At 51.5% G+C, this 17,121-nt stretch overlaps 1 long non-coding RNA gene across 1 annotated transcript; it reads right to left on the reverse strand.

Moving 5' to 3' along the window:
- Positions 1–4,589: 4,589 nt before the first annotated feature.
- LOC124230502 (uncharacterized) lies at positions 4,590–6,505 on the reverse strand. Its single transcript, XR_006886197.1, has 2 exons — positions 6,283–6,505; positions 4,590–5,688 (listed from the first exon to the last, which is right to left on the reverse strand). It is a non-coding gene; the product is annotated as an uncharacterized LOC124230502 (long non-coding RNA).
- Positions 6,506–17,121: the final 10,616 nt, after the last annotated feature.

The following is a 17,121-nucleotide window of genomic DNA, read 5'->3' on the forward strand; positions in this document are numbered from 1 at the left end:
TTATTTCTTCTGCTTTCTTTGGATCAACTTTGTTGTAACTTTTTTAGCTTTTTCTGCTGGATATCCATTTATTTATATTTTCATTTTTGATGATATTCATTTTTATTTAAGGCTAAAGTTTTTCTTTTATAACTGCTGTAACTGTATTCTATAGGTTCCTGTATCTTTGGTTTTCTTTATCATTATTTTTATGAAATTCTGTAATTTAATTCTATATTTTGCTTTGCTTCCAAGAGTTGTTTCGTAGCATGTTTGGTGGGCAAGTCTTTTGTTCAGTTAATGCTATAATTAACTTCTGGTTGTATCCTTTGTGGTAAGAGAATGCTGGGTGTGTTATTTTATGCTTTGGAATTTAACGAGATTCTCTTTGTAGCATAAGAAGTGGTCAATTTGAGGGATGTTTCACATACTTTTAGAAAGAAGACGTGCTCTCAATTACCAGAGCTCAGAGTGCAATCCATACCTGTAGGGCCTGCCTGATCGATCCTGTCATTTAAATCTTCTAACCCTTACTAATAGCTTGTCTACTTGATTTGTCTTGGCTTGAGAGTGGTGTGGTGAATCCTTCTGTTAAGAGTGTATTTCTATCTATTTCTACTGGTCTCTCTCGCAATTTCCACTCTTCGAAAGCTGTTTCGTGTTGTTGGGTACCTATTTATTAATAACTGTGATATCCCATTGTGAATTGTAGCCTACACATTATAAAAAGGCCTCCTTTTAAATCCCTTCCAGTGCTTTATGGTCTAACATCTACCTTGTTAGACAGCATGGCTGTTAGACCTGCTTTCTTTCTATCTGCATTTTTGCTGGATGTCTGTGTCGTACAGTCTTTTCAATCTCCTTTGACGGCTTCATGTATGTAGCATGGTGCTAGATTTCACTTTGTTAGACAATCCAAAAATCATATTCCTTTTATTTGAATTAAGCCCATTTCTATGTATTATTTATCAATACAGTCTATATTTGCCCTCATTCTGTCATTGTGACAGAAGGACATACATGTGGATATATATGACATATATGTCATAGACGTGTATTTGCCCACCATGTAATACGCTTAATTTGCTCTTTTTATTTGCCTTTTCTCTCTTTCTTGGGAATACCTTTAGGAATATAAAAAGGCTTGTACTTTTGTTTTCTTGGACATCTTTACACGCATACCTTTATGTTTCCATCATCACCTCTTTTCCTGAACACTGGTTGCCAGTATCCTGCTGTCTTCTTCCCCCTGCTCTTGAAGTAACATATTTTTCTTTCTTGGCAAATAATTGTGAAGTAATCAGCCAGATTATTCTGCTTTTCATGTAGCCCCCTCCCCTACTCTGATGGCTGCCAGAGTCGACACTGCCACAGCGCGCAGCCACTACACACTGCACTGTCTTCCTTGCAGTCCTCTCTGAGGAAGACCTCTGTGGGGACATCTGGTCTACCACGCTAACTATCCAGCCTTCCGCCGCTGCTCCTCCAATCATTTATGTTGTGTGATGCTGGTTCTCACCTAGATAGTTTGGGAGGGGTCCACAGCAACAATATTTTCTGAGTTTCTGCAAGCATGTACACCTGAAAATCAATCTGACTTGTTGGCTCATGTTCCCTTTCTTTGAGCATCTTACATATACTTCTCTGCTTTCCTCTGGTATAAGGACTTGTCAAAAAGTCTGATGTCATCTGATTTTCTTTCCTTTATAAGATTCCTGCTCTTTTTGCATAAATGTCCAAAGAATTTTCTTTTAATCTAAAGACCAATAGTTTTACTAGAATATGTTTTTGTACTGATCATTCTGCATGGATTTTCCCACACATGGACTGTGTCTTTTTTCAATATTTAAGTTGAAGTTTTCTTTTATTTTAGAAAGTGTTTTTTCAATATTGGTTTTTGTATTCCTCCTGCCCCACGCTTTGACTTTCTCCCTCAGCATCTTCCATTATGCAGACAGTGACATCCTTTTCCACTCCCCCATACTTTGTTACTTTATATTTCTAATGTCTTTCCTAATTTTCTTTTTAAAATATTTCCTTCTTTACATTTTCCACTTCTCTGATGGCATTATCTGTGGATAGGTATTTACTCCTGTATTCCTTCTAATTTCATCTTTTTTTCTAAAATAACTTTTTCTTCTATTTTTAACTAAGTTCCGCGAGGTCTTTATTGTCCCTGTGTCCAATAATCTATGTGTCATTTTAATTCTAGTATATTCTGTTCTTTCATTTATTTTGTTGTTTGTAAAAAGACTTTTAGGTTGTTTTGAAATATTAATTTAAAGTTTTTTGTAGCCGTGTCTTTCTGTTGTGCCTTATTGTCTGTAGGAAGATTATTATGCTAATTGTCCTTTCCTTTTTTTCTTATACTAGTTTTGCATGTAATTCAACCACAATCTTTTGTCGCTGCTAACGTTTAAGTGAGATAATTCTCCAGCGTTATTGGCAGGAAGAAGGGGCCCAGAGGAGCTTTCCTCGCCTCACTCTAGGGCAGCCTCTTTGGGTGTTAACACCCAGGGTCAAAAATATATCTTCATTCTCCTGGGGATCTGCTTGGTCTTCTCCCTTCCCCACTTTTGTCTGGACCTTCTCTCTTCTTTCCCGCTAGTGTCCTGTCTTAGTGAGTTCAGATTGCCTTGACAAGATACTGTAGACTGGAGGGCTTACAGAACAAGACTCTGTTTCTCACAGTTCTGGAGGCTGGGAAGTCCAAGATCAGGGCACCAAGAGATTCGGTGTCTGGTGAAGGCCAGCTTCCTGGTTTCAAATGGCCATCCTCTCTTCTCCTCATTTATACCATCACATGGAGGAGAGAGAGCTCGGGTCTGGTGTCATTCCCTTATAAGGGCACTAATCCTATCACGAGGGTTCTATCCTCATGACCTCATCTAAACTTAATTATCTTCCAGTTCCCCCCATCCAAATATTATCTCACTGGGGAGGGGTGGGTAGTGCTTTAAGATATGAACTGAGGAGGGGCACACAATTATTCATTCCATAGGAAGTCTGTTTCCTTCTCAATTTAGATCTCTTTCTGTCTTCCTCTGGGCTGCTATAACAGAATACCATAGACCAGGAGGCTTAAACAGCAAGCACTTATTTCTCACAGTTCTGGAAGCTGACAATTCCAAGATCAAGAGGCCGGAAGAGTTGGTGTCTGGGGAGAGCTGGCTTCCTGGATCATAGATGGCCATCTTCTCATTGTTGTCACATGGCAGAGGGAGGATGAGAAAGCTCTCTGGAATCTTTTTATGTGGACACTAACCCTATTTGTGAGGGCTCCACCCTCATGACCTAAACACCTCTCAAAGGCCCCACCTCTTAATACCGTCCCATAGAGGGTTAGAATTTCAACATAAGAGTTCAAGGGAGGATACAAACGTTCAGGCCATAACACCCTCCCTGCAGTTGCTCTGTAGCAGAGCCACCCTTAGATCTGGGCAAGAGGGACCAACACCCTTGGAACACCCACACTTCTTCCATTGGACTTTTTTCCCTGGAGCAAGAAGTCTGTAGGGCAAAGCAGCAATGTGCCACCCAGAGCCACTGCTCCCCTTACAGCCCATCCTCAAGGTTTCCTGGACCCTCAATTTACTGCCCAAATAGCCCTGGCTCCGTGCTCTACTACCTGGACTCAATACTCAGATCTGGCTCACGGGGGAGTGGGAGGATCACAGTCAGTGATCACTTTGAAAATTGTGTAAAGTGCTGCTCTGCCTGGTCACTTACTGCCGGTGCCCAAACACAGATTTGATTTGGACTTTGACTCTTGGGCTCTCTGTAAACTGAGTTTTGCCTAAAATCTACTATGGGAGAATTGCCACACAGGACAACCCACACCTCAGTAAACTGATGGAGTGGACCCATGCCATGCAATCGACTGACTCGTTTGTCCATCTATTCCCACTGCGTTCTCCAAGATCCTTTGAACATTTCATATGCATCAGCCTGAACTTGGCACCATAGCGAGTAGAAAAGTGAAAAGGAAAAGTTTAAAATACCGTTGTAAATATTAACCAAGGACAGAAGCATCTACACACACGAAAAATAAGCAACTCTAAGGTGGGGGAGGTGCTTTAACCAGGGTGCAGGCACAGTGCCATGGGATCCAACAGTAGGATGTGTCTTTCACCCTGAGCACTGGCTACGTACCAGGTCCCATGCTGCATGCTTTTCATCCTTATCTAGTTGACTCCTGAACCCCATCCAGCACGGTAGGCGACGTCACAGTCATTCCGTATGTGGGAAACAAGACAGACAGGTTAAATGAGCTGGGCTTTGAACGCTCACTGATCGATCCCCAAACTCAGGCTCTCAAGCTCTTCAACTCTCTGAGCTGTATCTGGCTCTCTCATGACAATAATTCGTTTATTTGTATCAATTTCAATAGAAATTGAATTGAGCACCTACTATGTGACAGGGCCTGGGTCCTCGCATTTTTCTTGGAGAAGCACATAGAAGCGATTTAACGAGTAAACACAAAGCATGCTAGAGAGTGGGGAGAACATGGAAGAGCACAGTGCAGGAGCCGGGGTGCCTCCAGTTGGAGTCCGCTGAGTGACCGAGGTGACGGATGTGAGGGACAACAGAGGCAGAAGGCAGAGTCAGAATTGCTTTGTGTTATTTTATTTTCGCTTCTTGGTCTGGTGTCCTATGGCCTTGAGTGAATTACATAAAATGTCATTCCTTCAAGCTATCTTATTACAAACATTTAAAACTGGCACCTATCTGCCTATCTATCTGTCTGTCCATTTATTGAGAGAGAGAGAGAGAGATGGATTGATTTTGAAGAGGGGGTTCATGCGATCGTGGGGGCTGGCAGGTCTGGAGTCTGCGGGGCTGGCCAGGTTGGAGGTTCCAGCAGGAGTCAGCGTTACAGTCTTGAGTCCAAAGATAACCTGGAGGTAGAGTCCCTTCCTCTCAGGGAACTTCAGAATTTTCTCGTAAGATCTTCAACTGATTGGATTATGGAGGGTGATCGATTTCCTCACAATCAACTGATTTAAATATTAATCACGTCTAAAAAATCCCTTCAAAGCAACATCTAAACTGCGTTTGACCAAACCACTGGGCAGCAAATCACAGGCGAGTTGACACATGAGAGTAACCATTACAGCGTTAAAAAGTGGACACGATGTGTGACATCAGTGGCATGCTAAGACCAGAATGAATGAGAAATAGGAGCAACACCAATTTAGCATTTCCCAGAGTCATTCTTCCCCCCACTGCTGTGCAAGGCCATTTCTGTAGTGACAAAGCTGACATTTGAAGATGCCACTGATTTCATCTTTAGCTGACTGCCCCTGCATCATCCAGCGTGGGCTGGGTTGGCCACTGCCCCGGCTCTGCAGCAAGCGTGGGGGGGTTCTACAGGGAGAGGCAGAGGAGCGGGAGCAGGCGATCCTCAGCTCAGATGTCACAGTGATTTATAGACTATATTTCCCGGGAAAAGTGCAAAGATTTATTTCCAGGAGACAGGCTGTTTGTAAACACACAGCTCCAGGTAGGGCTGTGTGGGTGGGTGAACCCCCGGGGTTTATGCCTTCTGCCAGGAACAGAGACGTGGCAGACAGGAGGCCAGAGCAGGGATTTGAGCCCAGAAAACTTGGTGCCCTCTGCCCTCCAACGGATGCGTGGAACAACGGCTCCTTTTCTTTATCCCACGGTGGAGCTAGGATTCTACCTACTGGCCGTACCGACACCACCTACCTGGATGAAAAGTGAGGGGATGAAAATAGTGAGAGTTTTAGCAGGGAGGTATAAAAATTATAAATTTATATATACATAATAATCTAGCTTAAAAATAGAGAGAGAAATTACTGACATAAAACAAGAAGAAAGTAACAGATCTACAATCAATCCAGGAAACGTTAATGCATCTCTCCTGGTAATTGAGAGCTGGACTGGAAACCCCCCAGGGTGAAGCTGGGACTCAGGAGGGGTAACAGGAAGGAAGGGTGAGCTGGTGAGGGCGTGGGGCAAGGGGGGAGGATAGTCCTGAACAAGCAGAAAGCTGCCACGAGTGTCTTTCTCAGCCCTGGGTTTGGTGGAAGGAGGAAAATCTGTCCTCACACAGCCCCTTCCCCAGATTCCCGCAGTGGAGACCAAACCGGTATGAGCCCGTAAGTAACACTTGCACAAGCAGAGACTCCAACAAGCCACCCAGAGGGAGCAAAACTCAGCAAGAAACAAAACGAGGAGACAAGGGCGGACCCAGGCCCCAGAGGTTTGGACTACCATGCACAGAGTACGAAATCAGCTAAGGTAAAGGCAGAGAAAGAGGGAATCGATCGAAAGACACACCTACAACAGATTGACGGATTCCAAAAGAGTGAAATGGATTTCAGTGAGCGGGCGATGTCGTCCATGATCTCTCTTACTGGGCCTACTGATTCATCTGTGGACGGTTTGGATTCCCGGGTCATCGCATCACGTGCTCACGAAGTCGTGTGAGGAACTCAGATGTCGGTCGGGAGGGTCTTCCCACCCCTCCAGGGTCTGTGGAGACTTTCCTCCAGCGCCTGGCTGCCTCTGTGCTCACACTCATGTGCAGGCTTGACGTCCACGCCTCCAGCTGCACACAAAGTTGCCAGCCTCCGCTCCCCCCGCAGAACCACTGGCAGCCAAGCTGACTGGGGAACCAGGAACCTCGCAGACAACAGGGAGCCCCGGAGGGGTGAGGCTGTGCAACGCGGAGCCTTCTGCCACCTCCCGCCCCGCGTCTCTCTGTCTCCCTCCTGAAAGACGGGCAGCTCCTCATCAGCTCACACAATCATCAGCGGGTATCTGCTCACACCCCAGCCCTTTGGATTCCCCATTCTGCCCCAAGCAGACTTGAGAAATTTATTCTGAACAAGAACAGCATCACCCCTTGCTCACCCCCTCTTAAAAGAATTAGGGGATCGTGCAGAAGAAAATGCCTCTATCTCATGTCATCGAGGCCTAGCAAATCCAGGCGCTTTCCTGGTCAGAAGGCTTGTGTCTTTGGTGTTGCCTGTCTCTCTCCTGGCGGACAGTGAGCTCTCAAGGGCCAGGTCTGTGCCAGACTCGCTGCCCAAACACAGGATGACGTTGCCCAAGGTGAGGAAGTTAAAGGCAGGCAGCGGGGGTTCTGAGGGGTGGCTGCACATGGCTGCAGGGTCTTGCCTCCCGAGAACGCCATTCTAGATGGTGCAGAATCTCGGTCTCCCATATTCCCGTTGCTACCCGCCGGCATCGCCCTGCTGCCAGGGAGCTGTGGTTAACGGCAAAGCTCTCCCCTGACACCATAAGGCTCCGCGAGCAGCAGCAGATAATGTCTATGTAAAGTAGTTGCTTTTAAAATCTTTTATGTGCCTATCATATTGAAAGCAATCCTTTGGAAATTACCAAGACATGATGCACACCTGCCTGCAATTTTTATAGCTTCTTTTTTCCCCTAAATGAAGAACATAAAATACCTGGAACTAACCCAGGTTCCTTTTCTTTCAAAATGGGTCCTGACGACTCTTTTCCCTCGCTGAGCTGGGCCGGCTCCTCTCCTCCCTTTCCAGGACAGCTTCCTGAGTTCCGATCCTTGTCTTTGCTTCCTGGGCTCAGACCTCCCAGATGTGTTTCTGCCTCTGGTTTTGCCACTTGCCCCCAGTCTATTCAATCTCTCCCAGACATTTCCACCAGAAATACCTTTCCAAAATTAAACCCTGCTCTGTCACTCTTCGACTTAAAACCTCGCAATGTCCTTGGTACTCCCCAAACCTGGCCCCAGACCACTGCATGCCTTCCCTCTCTAAGTAAATGAACAAGGACACCCCTTCTCCTTGGACGTCCGTGCCATCTGGTGGCACCAGGATTGATCACCACGGTTCCCACATCCCTGGAAGAGGCTGATGTCTGGCCATCAGCCTCCGTGTGCACCTCCAGTCCACGCTCACACTAAGAGGCGCGAACATCCCCAGGACCTGGTCAGTGGGCCCCGTAACCTTCATTAAACACGCTCACGCATGCACACACCCTCAACTCACTTTCGGCTGAGACCACACCTCACTTCACAGAGAGTGGACGTCAGGGCAGGAGGCTCCGTGTCGCAAGCCAGCGCCCGCAAACCCACTCGCGTCCCCACTGACCTCCCGCCTCACAGTGTCCCCTTCGACCACGGGCCACCCCTCGGCGGTGCTCCAGACCCATCCTCTCCACCATCCATCACTTTCCATTTTTGTTGTTTTAATGCTCACATTTCCCCAGCGGCATCCAAGGGCTCTCTCAACCAGCTTGAAAACAGAACCTTCTGGAGCTCCCACAGAACTCTCAAGAGCCTTTTGCACACACTCCCCACTTCCTGCTCACTAATCAAGTGCTCTGCTCTGGTTTGTCACCCCACATGCCCAGAGTTGTCCCTGCTGGGCCCTGACCTCGGTGTCCTTAAATCCAGCAGGCCATCCTGCTCTCATGTGACACAAAACAGATGGCCCATCCTAAAACACCTCCTCTTTCTCGGTGTCCCCATCATCATCCACCTGGGCGCCTCCTCTCTCTCCACTCAACCCTTTGCCAGCACTTGGTATTCTCCCTGTCCTCTAAGTGGTCCTGTCTACTTGACGGACCCTCTCCCGTATCCCAGGAACCTCCAACGTGACGTGGGGTATACTCAGGGTTAGGTCAGTGGCAATGCTGGGCTTCTGTTACAGACGGGCTTGTTTCTCCTTGTAACAGAATCCGGACTGGGCTCTCTGAGGCTGGCATGGCAGCTCAGTGAGCAAAGGGCCGGCCTGCATCTATCTTTCTGCTCTGACATCTCCCTCCTCCATCTTCTGGTCACATTCCTGCTCGGGGCAGTGGGAGGAGGGAAGGCACAGGACAGGAGGCCAGACAGCTCAGTTGGCCCCTGAGAGGGCTCCCGGGAAGCTCCTCCCCACCCAGGACTCTGCCTATTTCTCTCCAGTTGCTACCATCTGGAAGGAAGCTGGGAAATGCAGTTCTTGGGCTGGCTCACGGCTCTCTGTTGCTAAGGAAGAAGGGAGCGTGGATTTGGGATACGCAGCCAATGTTCTCCACCAGGAAGCCCCAAAGTAAACACCTATCTCCACGCCCACCCGCTTCTCCTCTGGGTTTCCCACCTCTGTGCCCTGGCTGCGGGAGCCAATGCCTCAGAGCCTCACCTTCACCTCTGTCGCTCCCCCGCCATGGCTCTGCAGCCTTCCGTCCCGAGCCTGCCTCCTCGTCCTTGTCTTCGCAGGGGTGAAAGTGGCCGCTGATTTCTCCCTGGCTCAGGGGGACAGGCTCAGGATCTGAGCGGCCCTGAGTCTCTGATGGCACCATGGCCGACAGGAGGATGCGAGCCCCGTGGGGCTTCAGGGAATGAGGAGAGGATGGCGGGTTTGCCCAGCATCTGTATGAATTATTGGGTCAGCTACAAAAGCAGGCCCTCAGGCTGCCTTCTGGCCACGCTGGGGGACGACAAGGGCAGATCTAGGGGGCTCTAGATCCCAGCAGAAAGCTCCAGGGCAGTTTTAAGGTATAATTCACCATGGGAGGGCACCTGGGGCGAATCCAGCTCAGTCCTGCAGGAGCGTCCCAGAGAGAGGACTCGCCTAGGGTCACTTGGTGAGCTGGGGCAGGAGGATGGAGAGACCTTCCTGCTCAGAGTGACCAAGCCCTCCTGCCCCAGAGACCCTCAGGACCCTAGTCCTCAAAACAGCATTGCCCTCTTGAGGGTCTGAGAGCTGGGCAGTCTCCAGGCTCGGCTGAACGTCACAGCAAACGCCGCCCTGTGCCGCGGCTGAAGGATGGGAGGCTCTGGCGGATGCTGTTGGCACATTGTGGATGGGCGCAATTGCAGATTGTGAGCCACGTAAATGAGGGTCTCCTTAGAGCTTGATAGATACAAAGCCACGTGCCTCGGGGTCCAGAGATGCCCCACTGGGCTCGGAGAGAAGATTCCATGGAGAAGGGGGCATTTCACACAGGCCTTGATGCTTCCACCAGGTCAGAAGGGAAAGGATACAGGCTACGCAGAGGGAGGTGGGTGGAGGGCCCGGACCACCCCAGGGTCGCGGGGCAGGGAAAGCAGACTGCCTCGGCTCCCAGGACACGGCTGTGAGATGAGCAGGGGGAGAGGAGTCCCCCTCCCCTCCCCCGGTCCTGGCCTGAGTCAGTGGGCACCAGGCTGGGGGACACCTGGGGAGCAGGGTGACCTGGACAGCACCGGGCGAACCTGTGCCTGGAGCTGCCCTCGATTGTCTGGGCCCCCCGGGAACTCAGGCTGCTGTGGGGAGCCCCCTGCACCACTCTTCCCACAGGGCGGTCGGTGGGTGCGGGTTCTCCCTGATGTTTGACACTCACTCATACAGACATGTGCCTGGGCCCCTGGCGTGCACATGTGTGACACCAGCAAGCCTGCACACGTAAAAACACACAACACACTTGACTGTGCATGGACAGGCTCACTCACACACATGTACACACATGCTTACCACATGCTCACACACACTCACATGCTCACACACAGGCGCACACACACAGGGGTGCACTCCTGCCTGGGCAGGTGGACACGCCTGTCTGGACGTGTGTGTCAATCCGACGGCGCTGCCGGGATGCGACCTGACTTGCCCCAGTTCTGCTCCTCAGAGAACATTTTATTAAAGACAATTTGTCAGGCCCGTCTCGGTTTTTATAGGAATAACGAGCTCCGTCTTTATCACTTCTCAAGCATTCTCTGACAGGAAGAAATGTGCTCCCTCCCACCCCCAACCCCCGAGGCACAGACCACCAGCGCCCCCACCCCCGAGCCCAGGGCGAGGACCTCCTCTCTTTGATTTATGGGTCACGTCCCCTGGCACACGGACTTGCCTCAAAGTTGGGAAATATGATGACTCACCGTATTTGGCAGCTCATACATATAATATATACTTTCCAGAACCTTCATGCCCATGCCCGTTATAATTGGGAGCTGTATAATCAGTGCATTCAGCTGCCAAAGTCAAGTGCACAATTCACGTCAGCCTGTCGGACAGGAGAGCAGGATCTGGCAGCGCTCCTCCAGCCCAGGAGACGGCAGCCGAGGGAGGGCTGGGGAGCGGCCCGCCGCCCACTTCTGCAGCAGCATCCAGGAAACATGCAGCGGCGAGGCCCCTTGTCTCCCAGCCAGTCGGAGCTGAGGCAAAAACCCAGGGTCCCAAGGTCAGTCCCAGATTCTGGGGTCTGCCCCATGGTCCATCACATCAGCCACTTCCTGGAGCTGTCGCTCAGCCAGGCAGGTGCTCCCGGAGGGCATACAGAGAGAGGCGACACTCCCTCCCCAGCTTGCAAGTCTGTCCTTTCGGTAACACAACTAACTCTACTCATCCAGGTGCAGGTGAGGAAAGCCCAGCTGGGAAGTAGCCAAGGCACAGGGGAATGTGTGGATGTACAGGAGTGAAAAGTTCAAGGGCAAAGTAGGCTTCAGGTACGGCTTGATGGAGGGGCTCGCAGCTCAGATGCTCTGGGTGGGCTCTACCCTTTAGCAACAAGGTGGCAATGAGCACCCTCTACACAGTAAGTCCAGAGAGAAGGGCAGGGTCCTGGGAATGTCTCACTGAGTCCCCTCGGCCCACTTGGCTCTCATGTCCATCCCTCTGTGGCCCTAGCCCCCAATGTGTTACTATTTGGAGGTGAGGCCTTTGGGAGGCGATGAGGTCAAGAAGCTGGGGCCCCCATGACAGGATTAGTGCCCTTATAGGAAGAGGAAGAGAGACCAGAGCTGGCTCTCTCCACCTCATCAGGACACAGCGAGGAGGCCGTCTGCAAGCAGGAAGAGAGTTCTCATCAGGACCTGAATCTGCTGGCACCTCCATCTTGGGCTCCAGCCTCCCAACGATGAGAAATAAGTGTCTGCCCTTTCAGCTGCCCCGTCTATGGTATCTTGCTATGGTGGCCTGAGCTCACGGACCTACACTTGTCACAGGGAGCAGGACGGGACCTCTAGGGAGAAGCACCACTGGCGGGCAGCGGGAGTGCAGGGGAGCTGTCAGGACGGCTCCTCGTCACGGAGGGTCACTGCGGGGGGCACAGAGAGAGCTGACCCATGGCGGGGGTGGAGGGGGATGAGGACAGGGGCAGTCAGGGCGGTCTCACCCCCAGGAGGGGCTGGTGGGAGAGGAGAAGCCGGCCAAGCAGGAATGGTCAGAGAGGCGGCAGGAGAGGGGCAGTGTGGGGTGAGTGGAAGGCGGGAAAACATTCCGCTGGGATGCAGTGACTGGCCAGTGGCTGGTCAGTGGCTGGAGAACACCTGCCCCTATTCCATGGGTCTGATTTCTCTTCCAAACTCACAATCCAATTTCTTCAGGTCTCAGCGCAAACCTGCTTTGCCTATTTTTATTTCCCGCTCAGAGCAGGAATGGAATTGGGGTCATCAGTGGGTGAGAAATCACTGGGCCTCCAAGGCCTATTTTTCACAGTAGCAAGTCATTACTTGTGTGCCTGGAGCCATTTCTCAGGATCTTAATGCATTCGTTTATCAATCAATACTTAATTGATGTCTATAAAGCATGGTGGAAATCGGAGGTGAGAACAGCTCCCAGCGCCAGCTTTGCGGCCGGAGCAATCTCTGATGTGGGGTCCAGATCCACATTCCGGGAGCTTCCAGGGCTGGGATGCGCTGGGCTCTCACAGCCACATCCCACCCAGACATTTGCAGAAGGAAATCAGGACACTGGGGACAGTAGCTGGCCTTTGCCCACCTGGGGGTCCGAGGCCCACCTTGGTCCAGCAGCGGCAGGTGTAGTGGCCAAAATGAACAGAAAGTTCACTATAAAGCCAGGTCCCAGCCTGGATCTGCTAACTGTTTATGACTGCCCTGGGGGGCAAGTGCCATGGCCATGCTGAGCCTCGGTTTTCCAACCTGCAAAATAGACCCAACAAAACCACCTCACTGGAAAGGGCCGAGGGGCATGAGACGCATACAGAAAGTGCTTAGCGTAGGGTGTCCCACAGCAAGTGTTCCCTAACATCACTGCTGTTCCTATTGTGGCTGGTTATTTGGCTTGGTGACTACGCTATCACTGAAACTGGCTTTGCCGAGGCCAGGGACCAATGATCTCCAGCTTGGAGGAGTCTGTCTGCCAGACCCAGAAGGCATCTGGGTCTGAACCACAAAGTCTCATCTGACACAGCTGTGACTGAAGCCCTTGGTGGCGTTTCCTCATCTGCAGGGTGACCAGGTGGAGATCCCAGGTTTGCAGATTCAGTGCGAGCACCGAGGGAGATAAAGGGCGTGGCCCGGGGGAGTTCCAGGGGTTGGCTCCTTACAGCCGTCCCCCTGCTGGGCCCCATCTCCCTCACCACCCCAGCAATGCTCTCTGCCCGAGTGGATCACAGCCAGGGTGGGTCAGCCGACCGGCAAGTCCAGGCTGCGTGGACGAGGGCCAGCGGCGCTTCCCTGCCAGGAGAGCCCCAGGACGGCCGGGCCGAGCGGCCAAGGGGCAGAAGAGTGATGGGCTCCCGCACGAGTGCCCACTCTCCACTCTCCTGATTGCCAACTGCCCAGGTGTCATTTGTCTCCTTGACTCGCTGTTCTGAGCCAGGCGCTCCTGGGTGCCCAGAGCAGCCCCAAGCCCTTTGGAGAGCCACGGCCGTGCTGGCGTCTGACTGGGGATGAGGCTGCTGTCCCTGCCGTCCTGGGAGCCAGAATGTTGATTGAATGGCCATCTCACTCTCTCCAACAAGCAAGTAACAGTGTAAAGTGGGGTCTAATTTATCAAACACAGGCGCTGGTGCTCTGCGCGGGCCGTGTTCTCCACTGAAATATGGCTCCTGCCCAGCTCCCGGCCCACGTGTGTACGATTTTATGATATTTCAGTTTTATGGAGGACATCTCACTGATGAATGTCTCTTAGTGAACGATCATTCTGGAATCTATTTTACCTTCAAAGAGGCTTCTGCTGGAATGGCCTGGGAGGGGGCGGGCACCTTGTTATGTATAAATCCACTGCCAGCAGCACGGAGCAGGGGAGGGAATGAGGCCGGCAGGAGACAAGAATGAAGCGTGAGCATCTGCAGCCAAACCCGTCCTCTCCACCACTGTCCCAAGGCTGCTGGCAGGGGCCGAAGGGGCCTTGGGGTCCAGTAGCCCACAGTGGCTTCCTCCTGCCACTCCACCACCTGCCTCTGTGCAGCCCTGGGCAGCTCACTCCCCTCTGGGGGTCTCCGTCATTTACAGATGCCACCCCGCTCCTGTGTTTGTCCTGGACCGACGACCGTCACTACACCCCAGGCAGGTCTGGCAGGCACGGCTGAGCTGTGCCCCGAAGCAGGCTCCCAGGGATGAGAAGGGGTCCCTCTGCTCACTGTATACTTCTGCCTGGTGTGTGGCCCAAACATCCCGGGCTACAGGGTCCTCAGCACTCAGTTATCATTCTCCTGTGCTTGAGGCCCCGAGAAAGTCTCTGGATCTAAAGAATCCAGGACCTGGCCCTAGAACTGGCCTTGACTGTCCTTGTCCGGGCCAAGGCGCTCCAGCTCTCAGGACTCAGTGGCCACGTCTAGTAATGAGGCTGGTGGGGTTCCTGGTCCTGGAAGGACTGGGAGTCCTGGCCAGGGCTCTCAGTAGCAGGCGGCGCATATTGTGCATGGTGTGGACCCTGACATCCCCCCAGCCTCCAGCTGTCAGCCAAAGAGACGGCGTCTACTCCTTCCCCTGCCGCGAGCAGGAGCATGGCTTCCTTGCTGTCTGCCTTTCCTCTGGGACAGTGGTTCTCCAAGCAGGACCCCCAGCCACAGCAGCAGCACCTGGGAGCTTGTTAGGAATGCAAACTCTGGGCCATCTCCAGGCTACAGAACCAGAGACCCTGCGGCAGCGCCCAGCAATCTGTGTTTTAACAAGCTCTTTGTTTTCTTTCACCGCTGGAACAAATCAGGACATTTAGTGACTTAAACAACGTAAGTTTGTTACATTACAACTTTGTGGGCCAGAAGTCTGCCCTGGCTCACACCAGGCTACAATCCAACTGTCAGCAGAGGTGCGCAGTCTCTGAGCCTTGGGGAGAGTCTGTTCCTGTCCTTTCCCGACTTCTAGAGGCACCTACATTCCTTGGCTCATGGCCCTTCCTCCAACTTCAAGGCCAGCGACGTGCATCTCAGAGTTCTTCCAAGGTCACATCTCCCCCTGACCTGCTTAGGGGCCCCTGCAACTAGGGTGGGCCCACTTGTCTCAACGCCCTTAACTTAGTCACATCTGTGACGTCCCCTTTGCCACGTGAGGTCACATTTTCACAGGTTCGGGGGTTATGATGTCAGCATCTCTGGAAACCTGTTGTTCTGCCAACCACACGCCCTCCAGGTGACTCAGATGCAGCCTAAACTTTGAGAAACAAGTGTCCTAATGGATTGTTGCTCCCAGATTGTAAACTCATCAGAGTTGGGACGCTGTCTTACTCACACAGGTGTCCCGACAGCTATCCCCGTGCCTATTAAATGACAGAACTTTAATGAATGAGAGAATGAGTTCATTTGTGAATGAATGAGTGATGAGACCGCCACTCCACTCTCACTCAGCCTTCCCTTTCAGGCAACATGCAAGAAAAAGAGCTCAGCATCAGGACCAGGGCACCTGGGGCGGGGGGAGCGGTGCTGCCAGATGAAATACAGGGTGTCCAGTTATAGCTGAACTTCAGATAAATGAGTAATGTTTTAGTAGAAGTATGTCTCTTGCAATATTTTGGGCATATTTTTACTAAAAAATTATTTGTCATTTATCTGAAATTCAAATTTACTTGGGTGTCCTGTATTTTTATTGGCCAAACATGGCCCTATACCTGGCTCCTGGCTACGGCCCAGACGGTGTCGCCGGGCATCTGCAGCTCCCTCCAGGACTCCGTTTCCTGGCTGAGGATTCAGGATGCATCCTCTTCCCCTGTGCCGTCCACCTGTCTCATCCCTCAGTGCTGGTCTCCCTTCCTCTCCCTGTCCTCTGTTAGTCCACGTGCTCCTCTCCCCTTGGAATACGGGAAAACCCTCATTGAGGAAGACAACCCAGAAGTGATCCAGGGAGAGTCCAGGGTCTGGAAACTTCGACTAGAATCACATCCCCTGCACCCTGCTGGGAGCACCAGGATGCGACACGGATGTTGTGACCATCCTTCAGGAGCAAAGAGGATGCTGTGCTTGTCCCAAGATCCTACCTGGAGGCTGTGGGGTGGTGCCGCACAGCTCATGCCCCATGCTCTGTGTGCAGAGCTGGAGCTGGCCTGCCCCATTTGCCCCCCACTCAGGGTCAAAGCTGGAATGGTGGGGCTGCTCCTAATACCCGGGACCAGCCTTGCCCACCCCAGTGTCCTCATGATGGAGCTCTGGAAGGCAGGGGGCATCGCGCTGTCTGTGAACAGAACCCAGCTCTCAGCTGCTCTCACAGGGTCCAGGAACTTGTACCAAAAAAAGCCACTGATGACAATTCTTGATTTCATCTTTGGGGACACAAATAGGAGGGAAGCTACATAAAAGAGAACCTACTTAAACACATGACCCACTCAAAGGAAGAGAAACCCGCCCACACGCACACCCGACCACAGTGCACCACAGCCCTCCCTGCTCTCCTTGCAGCCTTATTATCCTTTGATCTTCCTAATCATGTGTTTCTTTCCCGGTAATAGGTTTTCATCATCCTCACGGCCTATGATTAGAACTCTTTGCCGGGGTTTTGAGATGTTGCTACAATAAGGGACAGAATAATTCCGTGCTGGATAGTGTTTCGAAGGAGGTGTGTCTGTGGTGTGCTCTCTCCCTCCCGGCTCAGGAAGGACCTGTCTGTCATTTGCTTCGCTGCTTGCTCTTCTGTCTTCACGAATTCTGTTTTTGGCATGGTGGATGATGGGACAATTGGAGGCTGACCAGCATGACCCCCCCAGGGTGGACCTAGGGGCAGGCTAAAAGGAGGGGGAGGCTAGAGAGGGGGGTGGACAGCCACATGTGTGTCTCCTGGCTGAGGTTGGGGTGCAGTGATTTACTACTGGAATCTTAAGTCCAAGGACTTGTGTACAGAACATCTGCACTTAGGGGGAAGGAGTGATCCATCACATGCCAATGAAGTGACAGTGAGGAATCATGGGTAGAGCCCTGGGGAATGGTCTGGAAGGTTCTGGAAGGATAGTCAGGTCTCTGACAGTGAGCAGTCATGGGTAGAGCCCTGTAGAATGG

This window comes from Equus quagga, chromosome 19 (assembly GCF_021613505.1).
Source record: "Equus quagga isolate Etosha38 chromosome 19, UCLA_HA_Equagga_1.0, whole genome shotgun sequence".
NCBI lineage: Eukaryota > Metazoa > Chordata > Mammalia > Perissodactyla > Equidae > Equus > Equus quagga.